Source organism: Bombina bombina, chromosome 3 (genome assembly GCF_027579735.1).
Source record: "Bombina bombina isolate aBomBom1 chromosome 3, aBomBom1.pri, whole genome shotgun sequence".
Lineage (NCBI taxonomy): Eukaryota > Metazoa > Chordata > Amphibia > Anura > Bombinatoridae > Bombina > Bombina bombina.
In genome coordinates, this window is record NC_069501.1 from 477,363,392 (window position 1) to 477,385,356 (window position 21,965).

At 38.7% G+C, this 21,965-nt stretch overlaps 1 protein-coding gene across 1 annotated transcript in view; it reads right to left on the bottom strand.

Annotated features, from left to right (window-relative positions):
- The window catches only part of SMPD2 (sphingomyelin phosphodiesterase 2), a 120,708-nt gene that overhangs the window by 98,637 nt on the left and 106 nt on the right, over nt 1-21,965 (bottom strand). The gene's annotated exons all lie outside the window — the stretch shown is intronic.

Genomic DNA, 21,965 nt, shown 5'->3' on the forward strand with positions numbered 1-21,965 from the left:
AGAGAGGGTTTTTTGAGGATAGGTGTGACCAGTGCATGTTTTAGAGATGAGGGAAATATATCAGTGCTGAGTGAGAGGTTGAAAATGTGTGTGAGTATAGGGGTAAGGGTAGAAGAGAGGCAGGGGTGTAACTAGAAACCATAGGGCCCAGGTGCAAGAATCCAAGCAGGGTTTTCTGGTTTTTGGATCAGAGATTGGTGAGAGTTAATAACCTGTGTTTGTGCACAGTCAGTCATATTTACACAGCAGATGGTAAGCTGTAAACCAGTTCCTTCTGCAGTACTTTCACAAACATGCAGTCTGCACCAAGACAAAGGGGCCTATTTACTATGGTACGAGTGTACATAATCCGATATAGCGGATCATGTCCACTGCACATTGATAAATGCCGGCAGCATACACTGTCTGCATTTATCATTGCATCAGCAGTTCTTGTGAACTGCTGGTGCAATGCCGCCCCTTGCAGTTTGGCGGCCCGCTATCAGGGGGTGTCAATCAACTCGCTGTTGCATAACTTCTGTTTCCGGTGAGCCTGAAGGCTCGCCGGAAACATTGGGCATCAAGCTCTGTACGGAGATTGATAAGTATGCCCCAAAGTACTCTGTTCTGGAAAATGGTACCGCCGCTGCAACGCATTGCAATGTACGCTGTGGGAGGGAAGAAGTGGTGCTGTTGCGCAAACAAGTCTGCACACCGTGGGAGAGGGGAGATGTAAGATGGCTTAATATAAACTATGTGGCTGATCAAATGTTCATGAGTCACTAATTAATAGTGGTGGTGAATAAAAATAAATATTAAAAAAAAATGTAAAAAATGTGGTTGATATTATATATAACAGGGTAAAGTTTAAATGGTTTTTTAATATAATTAATCAGATTTAAAATTCATATAAAATACACAAATGTTGCATTCTAAATAAAAAACATACTTCACAAAAAACAAATCATATATGACATATTAAAAACACTTAACATAAGAAAACTTCATATAAAGGACTTCATAAAAAGCACTTGAAGTAAAGCAATATAAATAGAACACAATACACATGCAGAGTAGGTCTCCTAATGGAGATATCCCTTTGGATGTGCTTAAGTAAAGTGCAGTAAACCAAAATATTAATTCAAAAATACAGATGCACAGTCTATGCACATTATTTCAACAGAAAGTCTTTTTTGAATATTGAGTCTTTTGTTTAAAACTTAAGTCTTGCACAGCAAGAGAAGATACTTCCTGTTGAAGAGAGAAAGAGACAAAAAATCCTTGTCCCAATCCTTGTCTCTTTAGTTATATTTAGCGCCACAGATTGTAGTCTGCACAAGTTTTCTTTGAAGTGTTGCTATAAGGTGTTTTTGGAGAAATCACCTGTATCTGTTGGCATTATAAACTAGATTATTTGCTACGCAGATCTTTCTTTGTTTTTAGATGTAAGATGCAGCAGTGCCGTACAGGCTCAGAGAACAACAACTAATCGATAACCAACTAATTGATAATGAAAATTGTTGACAACAATTTTCATTATCGATAGTTATCGATTAGTTGTTTCAGCCCTAGATAAATCAATGCTGATGCCTATCAATATAGATAAAGATGATATCCAATACCTTTCCTTCCATGCAAACATAATTCACCATAGTCAATTCAATCAGATACCTGGGAACCCATATACCTGAAAACCCACTAGATATTTACAATAGGAATTTCGCACAACTGTATTTGAAACACGACAACTCTTAGGAACGTGGCACAAACAAGGTCACCTCTCCTGGCTAGGTCGCATAAACGCAGTGAAAATGATGATCATACCTAAATACCTATATCTCTTTCAAACCCTACCCATATATATCCCTAACCACTTCTTTATCACACAACAAAAATTACTAGAGTCCTTTATCTGGTCCCACAATAGACCTAGGATAGCTAAAAAAAACTTTATACCTCAAAAAAAGGATGGTGGACTTGGCATTCCTATTCTTAAGAACTACTACTACGCAGCCAACTTGGCCCGGGATAGTGTCATGGAACCATAATTGTCCCTCTAAACCATGGGTACAACAGGTGTCTGAAATCCCAAATTTACCTCACCTCCGCTGGCTACCAAAGAAATATAGACCACCCCAAACTAACAATAATAAACTTGCCACAAGTTCTCTTGATGCATGGGATAGAGTACTTAAGGAGCATAAAGAGCTCTCTACTGCTATATCTCTACTCACTCCATTATTCAACAACCCACTCTACTTTGCTCAAGAATCCTGTGGCCTTCCTAACTTCGCCGATATACACACAAATATCCTGATTTACTTACTGTTACACAATGGTCTCTTTAAAAAGGTGGATTTACAAAGTGAAATTGGACCCCCTTTTGGTCACTGGTTCTTCTATTTCTAGTCTTGACATGTTGTTTTAAATAGCAAGCACAAATCTGACCTCCTCAGGTCCCTTACACCCTTTGAGAGACTTTGCACAACACCAAGCATCTCCAAATTTCACATCTCACACATTCATAAAATACTGAGTAACAAATTTCCCAAGGACAAACCATCTTACATACAGCAATGGGAAAGAGCTTCATTGCGAGCCTACACACTCACAATGGAAACAAACATTTATCACAACTAAAAAGTCATCCATCTCCCCAAACCTACTAGAACTACAAGATCCTCTCCAGGTGGTACCTCACTCCCCATAGGCTTCATAAGATCTATCCCAGGGCCTCTCCCCTATGCTGGAGAAACTGTGGTGAAACAGGCACTATGACGCACATCTGGTGGTCGTGCCCCAAACTAAGACCACTATGGGATCAGATCTCCATGTATATTAATAGCAAATTAGGATCCAGTTTTAATCTAAACCCCTCTACCATCCTTTTAAATCAACCCCCTAAAATCAACTGAGCATACAGGAAAAATCTATTTATAAGTATGATAACTTGCTCTAAAACAGGGGTCGCCAACCTTTCGGACCTCAGGGACCAGTAAACTCACAATTTTGAATCCCGCGGACCACTAACATGATTTGTTTTTTAAAAGGTAATGTGTGTGTGTGTGTGTGTATATGTGTGTGTGTGTGTGTATGTATGTATGTATATTATACACACACACACACATACTGTACATAACTAGTATAACCATAGCTACGTTTACATTATGTATATATTTTCACATTTTTAAGAATTATTTTTTGGAATTAACTAACTGAATGACAGAACTGAGAGAATACTTCCAAATGACAGAAGAAGGGTGAGTGACAACTTTTGATCTGGAAACAGAGAGGCAGAAAGTGGGGAAAAAAATAATTGTTATTATGTTTTAAAAGGACCACAAGACTTCCCAGATACCTCCCCATTTACGGATTATTCAAAACTACTTATGATCATGGACAGACATTGGAGTCATAAATTAAGTTTATAACAGATTGGCACACTAATTATAAGGACAAAATATGGGTTAAGATAGAACACCAAATAGGCTGCCATCATCATTTATGCTCTTTGTGTTGGACGGAGCAATCTGAAAGAAGGACAAAGATAATGGACAACTATATAATTGTAGAAACTTTTAAAATGTGGGATAGACTGATGATTGTGTACCCATTACTTTCTTCCAAGCCTTCACCTCTAACACCGCTTCTAGGGAATCCAGAATTCCTTCCAGGTCTAGAAATGAATAAACTAAACCCTTTAGATAGGCTAAGTAATTTACCTTTTTATACTCTTACTGAGGCTGGGTCATTGCAACCTAGATCGAAGCTCATAGAAAATAACCTACATGTTTTTCGTAACTGGTACTTCTACTTGCAAGCTCACTCATTTCTCTAATGTCATAAAGGGAAAAATAATTTGATACGTTCCCCAACAAACTTTGAAAAATTATGCATCTCAAAATCCCCTACTAGACACACCCTATCCATAATTTACAACATACTGCAACAGGTCCCGATAGGCACAGAATATCACTATATGAAACGTTGGGAAAAAGAACTTAAAATCAATATACCCCCTAGAGATTCATGTAAAATATTTAAAAGAACTATGAAAGCCTCTACATCGGCCAAGATATTAGAAATCAATTTTAAGATTCTGCACCGCTGGTATTACACCCCTGCACGCTTAAAGACCTTATACCCACAAAGATCTGACTTATGCTGGCGATGCAAAAAAGAGGTCGGGAACATGGGACATATTTGGTGGAGTTGCAGCAAAATCACCCTCTTTTGGAGAGATGTAGTAACCCATACAGAAAAGACACTGGGACCAAACATCCCATTAGACCCTTTACTGTGGCTTTTAAATAAACCTCCCAAACAATTACCTGCATCACGCCTAGCTTTATTTCAAATAATTTCTAACAGTGCCAAAGTACTAATTGCACAACATTGGAAGCAAGAGCAAATCCCCTCTATAGCTCTATGGGTAGACACTATACATAAAACTCTACAGCTGGAGGAGTACCATTATATGAAAATAATGAAACAAGACTTCTTTCATAAGATGCTTTTTATTTGGGAAGAGTACATATATAGCAAGTACAATAAATGATGTACAACATGGGAAACATATCTTGGATGTAAACGTGAACGAGCTATTTAAAACAGGTTCTGCGCTTTAGCGAATAGCCATAAACCTTTTCTTTCTATATTTCTTTTCTTTTTCTTTCTGTATTCAAAAAAAAAAAAAAAAAAAAAAAAAGAGGAGGTTAAAGTAACCATTTTTAGTCATGTCATCATTAACTGTTATAATATGTAATATTGTCTATAAACAAGCTATGATGTAACGTGTCCACACAATGTAACTGCATCAATGTTTAATGTTACCTCAATAAAAAAAATTAAAAAAAAAAAAAAAAAATTAATTAAGTTTATAACAGAAAGCTCTCAATATGGATGTGAGCTGACCACGACTATTGTTACTGTCAATTACCATAATACTGGTTGGATATGGCTTATCTGCTGGCTGTCAATTACTTGAATTCAGGTGGAATGGCTTTGTGTGCGGGAAACTTATTAGAATTAGGCACTGTAGGGAGTTGCAGCGCGACGGGGGTGACACCATCAGAGATTAATTCCTGCTTGATGGTGTCAAGGACCACCAACATCTTCTCATGGACCACCAGTGGTCCACGGACCACTGGTTGGCGACCGCTGCTCTAAAAGACATCCCTAGATTTTGAAAAAAGCAGGAAGTGCCCACCTACTCTCTATGGCTATCGGAAGTTGACTTGGTCCTTAAAATTCACTATAGTTTCATGGGAAAACAAAACTTCATACTAGATGTCAATTTTATTTGGGAACAAAATACAAAGAATATAATAACTTAAAGTCCCCTTATTGCCTACTTTCAATTTACTAACCAAAAGAAACATCACCTATTCTTCTCAAATATACGAAACCCCACACAATATAATACAGAAGTTTATTAGTCCCGTAAACGCTATACAAGGTAAATTATCTATATCAACATTTGTTAAAAAACGTTACTAAATGCAGAACCTAAAATCTACAGCGATTATTCACTTATGTTGTCAATACACATTGTATAACTACCCGCAAATTGTATAATCTGTTGACATGATATCATCAATTGGTGATGTTGTTGTAATACTTCTACTTTCTTGTACTACAAAAATTATTTAATAATAATAATATATATATATATATATATATATATAATACCTCTGAACTATAATAAATCCGTATATAACAGTATTCTTGTCTGTTTGTTTGTTTACTGCACAACAAGTTCCACCTCACATAAGGTTTAAGTTACTTAAAAGCACATTTGTTGGAGTTGATATCTATCTGCTAATATGCCCCTATACCCGGCTGACCGGTATGAGACGCAACCCCATTAAATCTCTATAGGGTTCCTACTACTGTTACTTTATATTAAACCCCCTATGAATACGCATTGATCTCTGTTATGCAATGTTATTCTATGTTTAGGTTTACCTTTTGCACCAGCTAAAACATGTCATGCTGTATTACCTAAATGATTCTACATTTATGTAAAGTGTACTATGCAGCCCTCTACTTGTTAGCCTGTTATATACACAGTGACGATTTACCTCAAAGGGTCTTATATTGAAACTTAATAGCATTTACTGTAAATACAATCTTAAAGTTATAACACCTTAGAATCAGTTGAAATAAGTTTTAAAGTCTCACACAGTTCCGATAAGGAAAAGGATAATGGTTACCTCCAAATCACTTGATCCTCTTATATGCAGTCTCTGCACGTTTGCTCATACCTGGGCTCCTGTGCCACTTATAGATTATGAAGGTAAGTTTGTCAGCTTGGTTAGATTTTTCACAACCGTGAAGTTCACCCCACGTGACCAATGGCGTCTGATGTCACGGGTGACACTTGCACATTTTTTTATTGCTTCTGAATTCGGTAGCCTTATTGGATGGTTAACTTTAAGTAGAAAGTTCTGGTAACACACCTTATTTATTGTAATGATAGAAGCCTCTCCTGCACTTAGTGCTCTGCACACAGGACATATAAGTAAAAATTGCTGTTCTGATGTTAAAAAGACAATTAACCCAGGTTAAAAAGTTCATCAAATGAATAAAAACAATATTGTGGTGACACACAATAACATTAGCCACTGCTTTCGACGCGTTTCACCCTTTCCAGGGTTTTATCAAACGTGAAACGCGTTTCCTTTGTTTTTATCCCTTTGATGAACTTTTTAACCTGGGTTAATTGACTTTTTAACATCAGAAACATTTTTTACTTAAAACCCTCTAATCCATATATACTCAAGCTTCCTCTACAATCAAATTATAAACATGACATCTCCCTCATGCTTATTAACACATTTTATTTAAGTATTCCACCTTGGTACCTCCGAAGGGTGTATAAGAAGGGAGAGAGGAGGGGAGAGAAAAGAAAGGAAGAAAAAAAAAAAAGGGGGGGGGAAATCCTACCTAATTCTCTGTGCCCACTGTGCTGGAAATCTGCCTCTTTTGATATTATAATACATAGTTTCAGAAGGGTAATACCAGTTGTATTTGTATCTCTTGTGTATATAACAGAATCACATACTGCCATTTATCACAAAATCTCTCAATTTGCTTTTCAATATAATGTTTAACAGCAAATTGTTCTAACACTATCTGTTGCTGCATCAATGTTGTAAAAACACTAAAAATTAGGGATGCACCGAAATTTCGGCCGCAGAAACGTTTCGGACGAAAATGGCATTTTTGGCTTTTTGGGTATTCGGTTTTTTTGCCTGTTATTTTCAGTAAAATTATTGTGTAGCATATTTCAAATTTGATGCTAGCCTAATTAATTTATACTCAAAGGGAAATGGTGGGAAGGATGCGAATGAATTGTTAATAATAACGGAATATTTTACTCTACCCCAATATAGGGGACATTGGGCCTTCTCCAGATAGAGTTTTTCCTTAAATAATATATGTAATCTCATCTGACTCCATAGTGTTATCCCTTTGCACCCACTGAGGGACAAGCCACATTGTAATTTGTAAATTGTTACCATTTGATAGTGTTGAACCTATACATTGTAGCAAGTCTTTCACAACGGAGTTGTGTTTTTAATTATTTTTCTGGCAAGCCACAGTAGTTTAATCTTACTCAATTATTGTAGCTGTCATTTTATTTGTATTATCAGTAAAAGTTATATTTTAAACTCCTACCACTATTTAGTGCCAAAAGAGCATTCTTTTGTTCCCTATTTCTTCAATAGGGTTCCTTTTTCTAATGTATTAGTTGATATATGCTCACAGCACACTCCAGACTATACCTCTGAAAATAATAATACATAACAAGGTTGTTTTGGAGCATACCTCTCTTTGTTTTCTGAGACCTTCTTTTTGTTTAAACACTAGCGGCTAGATTTAGAGTTTTGTTGGTAACGACCCACGTAGCTAACGCTGGCTTTTTTCTGGCCGCACCTTTAAAATAACTCTGGTATTGAGAGTCCACAGAAAGGCTGCGTTAGGCTCCAAAAAAGGAGCGTAGAGCATATTTAACGCAACTGCAACTCTCGATACCAGAGTTGCTTACGGACACGGCCAGCCTCAAAAACGTGCTCGTGCACAATTCCCCCATAGGAAACAATGGGGCTGTTTGAGCTGAAAAAAAACCCTAACACCTGCAAAAAAGCCGCGTTCAGCTCCTAACGCAGCCCCATTGTTTGCTATGGGGAAACACTTCCTACATCTGCACCTAACACTCTAACATGTACCCCGAGTCTAAACACCCCTAACCTTACACTTATTAACCCCTAATCTGCCGCCCCCGCTATCGCTGACCCCTGCATATTATTATTAACCCCTAATCTGCCGCTCCGTAAACCGCCGCTACTTACATTATCCCTATGTACCCCTAATCTGCTGCCCCTAACACCGCCGACCCCTATATTATATTTATTAACCCCTAATCTGCCCCCCACAACGTCGCCTCCACCTGCCTACACTTATTAACCCCTAATCTGCCGAGCGGACCGCACCGCTATTATTATAAAGTTATTAACCCCTAATCCGCCTCACTAACCCTATAATAAATAGTATTAACCCCTAATCTGCCCTCCCTAACATCGCCGACACCTAACTTCAATTATTAACCCCTAATCTGCCGACCGGAGCTCACCGCTATTCTAATAAATGTATTAACCCCTAAAGCTAAGTCTAACCCTAACACCCCCCTAAGTTAAATATAATTTTAATCTAACGAAATTAATTAACTCTTCTTAAATAAATTATTCCTATTTAAAGCTAAATACTTAGATTATATATATATATATATATATATACACACACCCAATTTAAGGGTATATGTAATACAATATTATATAAGATAGGGGCGCTATCTAAATATGCCAAGTAACTAGATATACAAGGATGATGATAAACACAGTTCTTAGTATATTAATTATAATCAGAAGGTAGTATCACATTTGTATAGGCATACAAGCATATAAAGCAAATAAAAGGTTACAGAAAAACATAATTTATGCTTACCTGATAAATTCCTTTCTCCTGTAGTGTAGTCAGTCCACGGGTCATCATTACTTATGGGATATTAACTCCTCCCCAACAGGAAGTGCAAGAGGATTCCATCAGCTAATCAGAATATTCCTACCTTAATTCCGATTGGCTGATAGAATCCTATCAGCCAATCGGAATTCGAGGGACGCCATCTTGGATGACGTCATTTAAAGGACCCGTCATTCGGCTAGTAGACGCCGGGAGAAGAGGATGTTCCGCGTCGGATGGAAGATGATGGCTCCCGAAGAAAGAAGATTGAAGATGCCGTTGATAGAAGACTTCATCCGGATCATGGACCTCTTCAGCTCCCGCTTGGATGAAGACTTCAGCCGGATCATGGACCTCTTCAGCTCCCGCTTGGATGATTACTTCAGCCGGATCATGGACCTCTTCAGCCCCCCGCTTGGGCTTGGATCAGGACATCGGAGGAGCTCTTCTGGATCGATCGGTGAACCTGGTATGGTGAAGATAAGGTAGGAAGATCTTCAGGGGCTTAGTGTTAGGTTTATTTAAGGGGGGTTTGGGTTAGATTAGGGGTATGTGGGTGGTGGGTTGTAATGTTGGGGGGGGTATTGTATGTTTTTTTTAGAGGCAAAAGAGCTGAACTTCTTGGGGCATGCCCCGCAAAGGGCCCTGTTCAGGGCTGGTAAGGTAAAAGAGCTTTGAACTTTAGTAATTTAGAATAGGGTAGGGCATTTTTTTATTTTGGGGGGCTTTGTTATTTTATTAGGGGGCTTAGAGTAGGTGTAATTAGTTTAAAATTGTTGTAATATTTTTCTTATGTTTGTAAAAAAAAAATTATTTTTTGTAACTTAGTTCTTTTTTATTTTTTGTACTTTAGTTAGTTTATTTCATTGTAGTTATTTGTAGGTATTGTATTTAATTAATGTATTTATAGTGTAGTGTTAGGTTTAATTGTAGGTAATTGTAGGTATTTTATTTAATTTATTTATTGATAGTGTAGTGTTAGGTTTAATTGTAACTTAGGTTAGGATTTATTTTACAGGTAAATTTTGTAATTATTTTAACTAGGTAGCTATTAAATAGTTCTTAACTATTTAATATCTATTGTACCTGGTACAAAGTTACCTGTAAAATAAATATAAATCCTAAAATAGCTATAATATAATTATAATTTATATTGTAGCTATATTAGGATTTATTTTACAGGTAAGTATTTAGCTTTAAATAGAAATAATTTATTTAATAAGAGTTAATTCATTTCGTTAGATTTAAATTATATTTAACTTAGGGGGGTGTTAGTGTTAGGGTTAGACTTAGCTTTAGGGGTTAATACATTTATTAGAATAGCGGTGAGCTCCGGTCGGCAGATTAGGGGTTAATGTTTGAAGTTAGGTGTCGGCGATGTTAGGGAGGGCAGATTAGGGGTTAATACTATTTATTATAGGGTTAGTGAGGCGGATTAGGGGTTAATAACTTTATTATAATAGCGGTGCGGTCCGGTCGGCAGATTAGGGGTTAATAAGTGTAGGCAGATGGAGGCGACGTTGAGGGCGGCAGATTAGGGGTTAATAAATATAATATAGGGGTCGGCGGTGTTAGGGGCAGCAGATTAGGGGTACATAGCTATAATGTAGGTGGCGGCGCTTTGCGGTCGGCAGATTAGGGGTTAATTACTGTAGGTAGCTGGCGGCGACGTTGTGGGGGGCAGGTTAGGGGTTAATAAATATAATACAGGGGTCGGCGGTGTTAGGGGCAGCAGATTAGGGGTACATAAGTATAACGTAGGTGGTGGTCGGCAGATTAGGGGTTAAAAAATTTAATCGAGTGGCGGCGATGTGGGGGGACCTCGGTTTAGGGGTACATAGGTAGTTTATGGGTGTTAGTGTACTTTAGAGCACAGTAGTTAAGAGCTTTATGAACCGGCGTTAGCCCAGAAAGCTCTTAACTACTGACTTTTTTCTGCGGCTGGAGTTTTGTCGTTAGATTTCTAACGCTCACTTCAGACACGACTCTAAATACCGGAGTTAGAAAGATCCCATTGAAAAGATAGGATACGCAAATGACGTAAGGGGATCTGCGGTATGGAAAATTTGCGGCTGAAAAGTGAGCGTTAGACCCTTTTTTGAGTGACTCCAAATACCGGCGGTAGCCTAAAACCAGCGTTAGGAGCCTCTAACGCTGGTTTTCACGGCTACCGCCAAACTCCAAATCTAGGCCTAGGTTTCTCTCTCCTAATTGTATCCCTTCTAGCTTGTCACCGTAACAAGATTGCCAAAGGTTCAAGGGACAGTCAACCCAAATAGCGTTTTCATTTATACATATAAACTTGCCCTGGATCATCATTTCTCAATGTAGCCCATTTTTCAAATATATAGAGTTTGTCAGTAAAATCACTTACTTTTCGCGCTGCAGCCGTTTCAAAATGTCCGTTAAGCCCCTCCCCTTTTACGTCATCAGTGACATCAGCAGGTTCTTGTAACTTGTGTACGTGTTCTATCTTGCTCGTAACCTGATTTTTGCGCATGCGCAGTGCGCCTCTGGTATTGGTATTGAAGGGGAACGTTTGAACACAGGCTCATTATCTGTGCGGTTTACAGTGGAAGCGTACCAGTGTCCTGTTTCTTCAACCCTCCGGCCGGCAGAAGTTATCAGCATTTAGCAGCTTGTATTCTTCTTAGTAGCATTGCAACTTATATGGTATGTCACTGGTGTTTTGGCGTATACATTTAATGCTGGTATTTAGCAAAAATGACTTTCATTTCAGGTCCTTTTTTTCCAGGTATTACAGTGTGTGTGAGCTTACACATGTATGTGTTATGTATACTATATATGCTGTTTAACATCTATGTCTGGAATGTCTGTATATCAGGGGACTGGCTATTATAAAAGAGCTACAAAATAGATTCCAAATAGAAAGATACCAAAAAAGTAAACAAAGCGATATTAGTATAGACCAGTGTTTCCCAACTGCTGTCCTCAAGTACCCCCAACAGTCCTGGTTTTCATTATAGCTGAACTAGAGCACAGGTGAAATAATCAGCTGATCGATGAGAGCAGGTTGGTTACTGATCAGCTCATTACTTCACCTGTACACTGGTTCAGCTATAATGAAAACCAGACCTGTTGGGGGTACTTGAGGACCGCTGTTGGGAAACACTGGTCTATACTAATATCGCTTTGTTTACTTTTTTGGTATCTTTCTGTTTAGGCAGCATTGTGGGTGAATGTGACTTAGCGTGAGTTATAAATCTTTCCATGTGCCACTTAAAAGTGTACTTGTTACTTCAAACGTGTGAGAAAAAATAAAACAAACTAACAAACAAACCAGAAAGCAAAAAATAAAGAAATATATAAATTAGTGTATTCCGTATAACCTTACATAAACAGTTAACTAGTTAATACCACTAGTGAGATTGACTCGTGTATAGTGCAATTAAATTAAACCCACCGTCTCTTATTTTCTACAAATAAGCACTACGACTTATTTAGATTTTTTGTAGATATATTATCCGGTTACAAGCATCAGTAAGCCATCCAATCCCCACATTTTATATTTAGATGTGTATTATACAAACTGTAATATTCTCTAATCACCTTACTAAATATATTTTGGCTTACAATACTCTTTATGTAGCTTCTTTAATTTGCCCCAGAATACATAGATATCCAGAACTGGTATTGTGTTCCACATTAACAAATTCTCTTTTGCTTAAAAAATCTGCTGATGAGAAACAAACAAGCAATCATTACACTTTAAGTCTTATTTAGCAACTTTTAAATACCAAGCCTAGATCAGTAAGTTAAAGAAGGATATATCTATATTTGCAGTGAAAATCTCAGCTTCTATCGAGAAACATAAACCTGTATTATTGAACCCCTCATAATGCTGATTATTTGCTCTCAGCTAGATCTTCTCAGCGTATATGGTTCAATTAATCAGGGAAAATATGCAGTTCTCCAGTTAACCTACTGTTATTAGCCTCATATAATATATGATTTGGCTTTCAGGTTTTCCAGGTTTCTTCACTGGAGTCACATAAAGTAAAGTCAGGTAAATAGTACTACCCTTTTGCTACAGGTATATCAGGCAATACCCAGAAATCCTGTTCTAGGCTCTTTGTACTTATTCCAAGTTCTGCAGTTGTTTTACTCTGATAAAGTCAGGTAAATTGTACCACCCTTTTGCTACAAATATATCAAGCACCCTTGTACTTATTCCAAGTTCTGCAGCTCTTTTACTCCAAATTTAGGAACATATTATGGACCATTCTTCAGCTCTTTTAACAGATGTGTCCCATTATATATACAATAGTTAAAAGTTAACCTGAGCTGATAGCCCTCTTTGAGGGACTGCAAGGGATATCCCAAACATTATATCAAATATTCAAAGACAAAGACCCAAAGACAGGTCACAGTCTTTCCAATAAGCTCCCAATATACAATACAATAATTTTTATACTTGCGATTAGCAGATACTTTTCTCTTTGGTCTCTCATATACTATTCTCCATAGCCTTGCTTAGAAGTGACCAGAAAAACATTAGGGTATTCTCCATACAGCCTTGACTCTCAGCCGGGCTCAGAGATACCCATTGGTAGGCTCTGTTCTCACAAGTCACACCATTACTGTGCTTCCAAGCGGTTTCTCCTGCTTTGTATCCGCGCCATTAATATCAGGATGATGCTTCTTCCACAACCACGCCAACTTGAGCCCACAACTTGCAGTAGGTCGACAGTCGTCCTCTCTATGTGTTCCTTCGTGACAGGATGGAAGTGGCTCTGCTTACTGAGCTGCTTGGCTTTGACGGCCTTTCAAGTGCTCAGACCTGTTCAGGTCCAGCGTCCAGGCGCGTGATAACGTCACCGCTTACGGACTCGAGCTACAGGTGTGAGAAGTTAGCGCCCTTCTTGATCAAGACGCATCGCCAGCACACACACGCTGACTCCACCCTTACCGGAAGCCGTCGGAATTGACTCATTCACTAACAAGTCAGCCAATAAATTCAGAGAATTTATTTACTAGTTTCAGCTCTTTGACGTGTGGCCAACCCTTTCACCCTATGTCAAGTGATTTCTCTTACTTTTCTCTAACGCACCAATCATACTCACCTATACTCAGACTATTTTTTGTAGACTCCTGGACCTTGAATGAGGTAATGGCAGCAAAGATCTCTCCCTGCGCCTGGTCAGATCACGATGCAGTTTCTGTGACCATCCCAGGATACATGGCATGCTCAACTAAACCAACCTGGAAATTCCTCCATTATCTCTGATCAGATGTATTGTTCTCTAGCTCTTTTAAGGAAATATTAGACTATTTTCAAAATAATCCTGAGGGTTCGACTTCCCAACAAGTAAGATGGGCAGCCCTCAAAGCATGTGTCCGTGGTTTCTGTATCGGGAAGGTAGCGAAATTACGAAAAGAGGGGCACCCCTTGGTAAACTAGCTTGCGACTTAAGACTGGCAGATAGGATCAACAAAGATAACCCTATTCCATCGGCCGGGATAGCCCGGATAAAGGACACGTGAACTGTAGAGAATACAGGAAGCAACATTGAGATTCAAACAATTAATGTACTCCAAGAGCAACAAAGCTGACACTATTCTAGCAAGTTAAGTCAAGAAGGCAGGAATAGCTAGAATCTGATCCCTCACCTACAGTGGGCACACAGCTTACGCGCCTGTTGATATAGGCGAATTATTCGCCTCATTCTATGCAAGACTTTATGATATAGCTAATAGTGAACAGCCAATAGAAGCCCCACAATTGGAGATTTCCAATTTTCTTCGGCAGCTTAAGCTACCGAATCTGAAGAACAAAAGGATAGTTTAATCCAACCCTTTATCCCAGAAGAAATAGCTTTAGTTTTGAAACAGCGAAACAGCGAAACAACGAAAACCAAAATAGCCTAAAATGCCATTTTCTGCAAAAACGTTTCTGCGGCCGAAATTTCGGTGCATCCCTACACTAAAGCTCCAGGGCCTGATGGCTTTACCGGCACTTTCTATAAAAAAATTAACACAATATTCATTTCACACCTGTTCTACGAAACCTTTACAATTAAATTTTGGAGGGAGGTAACATTCTTCCATAATACCAATTCCTAAACCAGGTAAACATAATTCTGAATGCGGAAATTACAGACAAATCTCTCTTATTAATTTTGATATAAAACTTTACTCTAACCTCATAGCCAACCGGATCGTCCATCTTTTACCCTCTTTAATCCACTACGATCAAGAAAGTTTCACAGAAGTGCAGACAAGGACCGGAAAACATCAGGATATTGATAACAGTTCTAACAGAGAAAAGGCATTTGACAGAGTCAGATGGGATTACCTTTGGGAAGTTCTACGCTACGTTCTACGCTCCTTTGGCTTTCCGGACCCTTTCATTTAAACTAGCAAGGCACTATACTCTAATCCCTTCCCAAGAGTCCGTGGCCTCGGTATGCTCTTCAGAATTCCCAATACGCAACAGAACGAGACAGGGCTGTCCTCTGTCGCTGCTAATCTTTGAGCTGGTGATTGAACCCTTTGCCCAAGCTCTCCGCTACTCCCCATCAATCACTGGAGTTCAGATCAGACTCAAACTGAGAAAATTGTACTATTTGCCGATGATGTTACCCTACTTCTCACCAATCCATTATCTTCTATGCCTGCTATATTCCATCTGATAGAATATTTTGGTACAATCAGTTACTATGAAATAAGTCATAAAAAAACAGAAGCATACACCATTACTACAGCAGAACCTCTACTAGAGGAACTTCAATCTCTTTAACCTTTCACATGGTCTCCATATCATCTTAAACATTTAGGGATCTTTTTAAGCACAGACCCAGAATACATTATTCAATACAATTTTGATCTCCTTCTCACTGAATTCAAATCATTGCTCCAGAAATGGGACTTTAAAGAAATTTCTTGGCTGGGAAGAGTAGCATTGGTTAAGATCTCCTTGCTACCTAAAGCACTATACCTATTTCGAAGCATTCCGCTCATTATTCCACACTCTAACTTACACCAAATCTACAAACTTTTCAATAATTATATTTGGCAAAACAAAAAACCAAGAGTGGCACACAGCACACTTCAAAGAGGGTATTCCAGAGGAGACATTGCACTCCCTAATATCTTCATCCATTATAAGGCAGCTATACTATCTCATATATCGTAATGGAGCCTTAAAGGAAATAAATCGGGCTGGTATCACTTAGAAGCAGCAGTTATACCCAAGAACTTGAAGCTGGCTGATATTATATAGATCCCTAAATTCAAGAAGCTGTTCCTCATCGTTCCCAATATCATCATAAAACACAACTTTATAATCTGGCACAACTTAAGGTCTCGCTCCCTAATTGCTCCACAACCATAACCGGTACATAACTTGCAAGGATTGTTCTGGGACCTCACTAATATTCATACAAGTGACTGGAAAGATAGAGACCTCCTGCTCATAGCCCACCTATACGACCAAACCTCAATGGTCACCACTAACACCCTTACCATGAGATATGAGTCGGTTCCCTCTTGGTTCAAATTTGAAAGTCTCAGTGTCCTTAGCTTTATAAAGGCTTAGAGGTTTCCCAAAAGCTCTCTCAGACAACCTACAGCATGGGAAAACAAATAGAAAAAGGCCCCAAACTTTACAAGCCCCTCACAATTCATTACAACTTCTTGCTACCAGATCTCACTCCTGGACTCCTTTGGCAGCTCCGAGCATGGAGCAAAGAAATAGGTAAAACACTCACTGACCAAGACTTCAATAAGGACATTTCACTAACTAGGAAAGCGTTACATTGTGTCACGACTCTAGAAGTCTACATTAAGCTATTATTAAAATGGCATAGAACTCCTGCGAGGCTGGCTAAAATGTTTTCGGCAACCTCACCTTTATGTTGGCAACCCTGCGATGCCACAGGAACTGATCTGCATATATGGTGGGACGGCCCAAAAATAGCCCCTTTATAGCAAGATATAAAATCACTGATAGACTCCATACATTGTTCTATCCCCCTCTAGCGCTCTGCTAAATGTTCTAGAAGATGGGATACCAAGCACATCAAAATAAAGGTATCTATTCATCAGTTTTCTTTAAACCGATGAATGAAGGTCCCCTTTATTTTTAGTGATGGTAAATCCTAGCTTTTTTTAAACTATAGAATTTACCATCATTTTAAAGGGACACTAAACCTACATTTCTTCTTTCATGATTCAGATAGAGCATGCAATTTTAAGCAACTTTCTAATTTACTCCTATTATCATTTTTCTTCATTCTCTCGCTATCTTTTTTTGAAAAGCAAGAATGTAAGTTTAGGAGCTGGCACATTTTTGGTTCATAACCTGGGTTGTTCTTGTTGAATGGTGGTTAATATTTCAGCCACCAATAAACAAGTGCTGTCCAGGGTTCTAAACCAAAAATGGGCTGGCTCCTTAGCTTAGATACCTTCTTTTTCAAATAAAGATAGCAAGAGAACGAAGAAAAATTGATAATAGGAGTAAATTTGAAAGTTGCTTTAAATTTCATGCTCTATCTGAATCATGAAAGAAAAAATGTGGGTTTAGTATCCCTTTAAGCAAATTCAGGATTTAGTCTGCAGACAACAAGGCAGTTCTATATCCCTTTAAGGAGGGCAGCACATTTTTAGAGGCAGTTCCATGACATCCACTCCCAATGCTATGCTCTCCACATTTATGTATTCATTTTATTACAAATCAATAATCCCTGCTTGTCTAGTGGGGTGGTTAACCTGCTTATGCATCCCTGGCCTCTGGATGTACAAGATATATGAGGCAAATATTAGAGATAATTGTTGGGGTTTGTTTGGGGGGGAGCAGAAAATGCCCCACAGTTCCTAAGATTAAAGGGATGTTAAACTCTGTTTCATTGTAATAACAAAAAGCACTAAGCAGTTGCGTATACTGAATAGAAATCATTGCAGTATGTTATTATTCAAAAAGATAGTGAACCACAATACAAGACAAGACAAAATATTGTGTGAGAGGTGCGCTATAGAAATCACCCCCAATGAGGCGAAAATTAAAACAAATAAATAAAACAAATCAAATAAATTTGACAAAGAATACAAACTATAAACACTGCACATATATTAACTAATGTTCATATGAGCAAAAAATAAATAAATGTGTCGGTGAGAAAGTCCACAAGTCGTCCTTCGACAGCGGAACAATATGTGACAGGCGGGCAGCTCTCTCGACAAGGGTGGATCAAAAAATATATCGAGTCCTATAAGACAAAAATGGAAGAGGCGCCCTTGGTGCAATAACTCAAAAATAAAGTGATGTAATTAACGTGTGGTAGCAGTAGATACAGTACTTACAAACGGAGATGCACATCCAGTGCAATACAACACGGACCGAGGCTTTAGAGCCGCTCAGCTGACTCAAACAATCCGATAGAGCAGCTGGGCCGGGAAGGGGCTCGTCTCCAGTGATGTCACAGCTTCCGGCACCAGCTGTGCAACATTTTTATTATATTTTAATAAATCTACTTCCTATTTGAACCTTGCTCTTCTTTTATTATTGGATATACACTTGGGAGCCCGCATTACCTAGACTTATCGTAAGTGCTACTATACCACTGGCCGTGTTCCTTTTGCTGGTACCGGAAGCTCTGACATCACTGGAGACGAGCCCCTTCACGACCCAGCTGCACTATCGGATTGTTTGAGTCAGCCAAGCGGCTCTGAAGCCTCGGTCCGTGTTGTATTGCACTGGATGTGCATCTCCGTTTGTGAGTACTTTATCTACTGCTTCCACACGTTATTACATTACTATATTTTTGAGTTATTGCACCAAGGGCACCTCTTCCATTTTTGTCTTATAGGACTCGATATATATGTTATTATTCATCTGTTTAAAGTGAAGGTCCATTTTGATGAATTAGTGCCCGGTTTTTAATAAACCTATTAAAAACAAGGGCACTTTAATTCATCAAAATTGACATTTCACTGTTTTCTTCAAAAACTTACCTTTTAATCCTGAATGCCGCTCCAGCAATTCCCACGGCCGTCGGAAGCCTCTGCAGACGTCAGAAATGACGAATCAGGCTTCCTCCAATCACAGCTTCCCCCCACCCCCGGGGGAATCTTGGCCTGATGCAACGCTGTGATTGGAGGAAGCCGGATTCGTTATTTTGGACCAGCGAAGACGGCTTGCGACAGGCGGAGGAAGTGCTGGAGCGGCTGCCAGGATTAAAAGGTAAGTTTTTGAAAAAAACTGTGAAATGTCAATTTTGATGAATTGAAGCGCCCTTGTTTTTAATAGGTTTATTAAAAACCAGGCACTAATTAATCAAAATGGACCTTCACTTTAACTCCTTGCCGGGACTTATTTGTCTACATCAGAACAAAGTTCTGATGTAAACAAATAAGAAAAAATTTAAATCACGATCGTGTGATGCAATCACGTGACGCTAGGCACGCCCCCCAGCCCGCGGTCCTATTTAGCAAGCAGCTATGGCTTCAGGACAGCCAAACAGCGCAGACGTTTCATGCCGTCCTAACAGCGTTAAAGGCCAGTGTAGTTAGGACAGCATAGAACGTCCTATCGGTGGGAAGGGGTTAAATGGGTTTTACCTTTTATTTATTGTTTTACACTACATTTGTGCTTCCTGTCACAGCCCTACATGATGGAGGAGGAGGACTTTGCAGGAAGTTTTATCTTAGCCTGATGTCATATAACTTCTAGGCTAGTGAATAGACTAGATAACAGGGAGTCAGATTTCCTCATGCCTAGAACTGACAGAATAAAAATTTATGTTTTGAAAATCCTCTGCTCGTATCACACTGGGGTAACACTGAGAATTTCTAAGTGCTGATTTTGCAAGAAAACAAGTAAGTTCATTTTACACAATCTCTTTTTATATTCACTTTGATTTAACATATTTGTTTTTACCAAATGAGCACTATTTAATATCCCTTAATATACACCACAACATATACATCACTGAAGGCAAGATCACATGATGTCTGTTGTAAAAGAGTTTCTCCTGGCATGTGATATAGTGCTGAGTCTTTATGCAGGTTCACCAGAATTCTATTGTGCAATGACAGGGACATTGACTGCTCAGCACTTCACAGACTATTCTGCATGTTTTTTCAGTCCCAAATGTAACTCATAACTTCAGGCAACCTATAGCTTTAGAAAATGTATCATATTCAAAACAGCTTTACCATTCCCCACCAACTCTACCATCTTCCAGGTGAGGTATTAAAGGGACACTAAACCCAGAAAAAAAGTCATCTTAAATTGAAATATCGATATATTTTCTATATTTTTGTAATTTGCATTGCGTTTATAATATTTACCCTTTCTTAGCAATCCGATTGCGAAAATACAAGGTTTTCCAAACCCACCGACGGCGATTCATTACCATCATCCAATTCTGAACGATAACCCAGGTTATGAAAATGGCGTCGGTTTGATGATATGCGCATGCGCGATATACCGTCCACGTCATTCTTGACGTAACTCACAGCAAACCAGCAGACCTGCTGTGTTGATATCAGACAGAGCTGCTGAATAGAGCAGGTAAGTGTGGATCGCTGCAAGAATCTCCCTAGTAATAACGAGCATTAATTCTATATGTATAGAAAAACGGACAAAATTATCAATGAAACCCATATTAATTTTATTTAACTGTATGCTCAATACACTGAATAGAGCAGGTAAGTGAGGATTGCTGCGAGAATCTCCCTAACAATAACGAGCATTAATTCTATATGTGTATAAAAACGGACAAACTTATGAATAAAACACATTAATTTTATTTCACTTTATGCTGAATTTGATGAATAGAGTTTGTAAGAGCACAGCATATGCTTATTTACAATACCACTGTATGGCTAAGTGTGGTATCATGGATCAGATATGCACATGCGCGGGTCAACGGATCGTAATGCGCATGCGCCGGGTGACGACATTGTCACTTAATGATATGCAGAAAATTGCAATACGATTGGAAATTGAAGTTTGGTGTGCACGGCCCATATTAGAGGGTTGGCTGTAATGATGTCATCTTAGGAAAATACATTTTAATTTTATAGTGTTCAGAAAGATCGTTGTACTGTAAAAGTAGGTAAGTGATGAAATATACACGTTAGTGATTTGAAATTGATGGTCAGGTTATGGACAAAAAACTTAAGTTTTGGAATCCTTTAAATATGACGATTTAAGGGTGTCTAACAATGCACCATAAACTATATTATCTCTCCTAATCATTCTCTGTCAATCTCATTGACCTTATCTAGGCAGTCGGTGTTTTAATAGTCTGTTACATAATTAGAAAGCTACTGGTCATTATAGGACATACCCGTGCACTGTACACACAGGATAAATAACGTTACATATATAGCTATTTACACAGTGTTTGCTACTGAGCGAATGTACAGCAATACCTGCTCAGTGACCAGCAGTAGCCCTTGGCTTGCAGCCTGATGCTCATTATGTGACCGCAAAGCCAGGTGTGCCAGGAGAATACCCTTCCCTAGTCACTGGCACTTCTGGGGTTAAAGTGTCACCCGGGGTGGACTGTTAGTGTCTTGCTACCATGGCAACTGCATGTCCCATAGTGATTTGTACCTCACATGCTGCCGACCCTCACACTGGCCACACATCTATGACTGACGTCACCCACTTCTGCGTTATTCAGCTTCACAGTGCCACTGACTGTAAACAAAGTTTGTCAGGCAGTCAGTAAGGCACATGGACAGAATGGACCCAAAAATGTCTGTTTTTATAAAAGACAGCAAACAGAAATACCGGACTGTCCGGTCAAATACCAGACACAAGGCAAACTGGGACAGATAAAATATTGAGTGGGAACCTTGAAACTTCAATCTATCACTGAGTAAACTAAATGACTTGATAATGGATAGAGTAAATGTATTTCTGCTCTATAATAACTGCTTGCTATACCGATACTGTACGCTAAGTAAGTTACACAAGCGAACTAAATAAG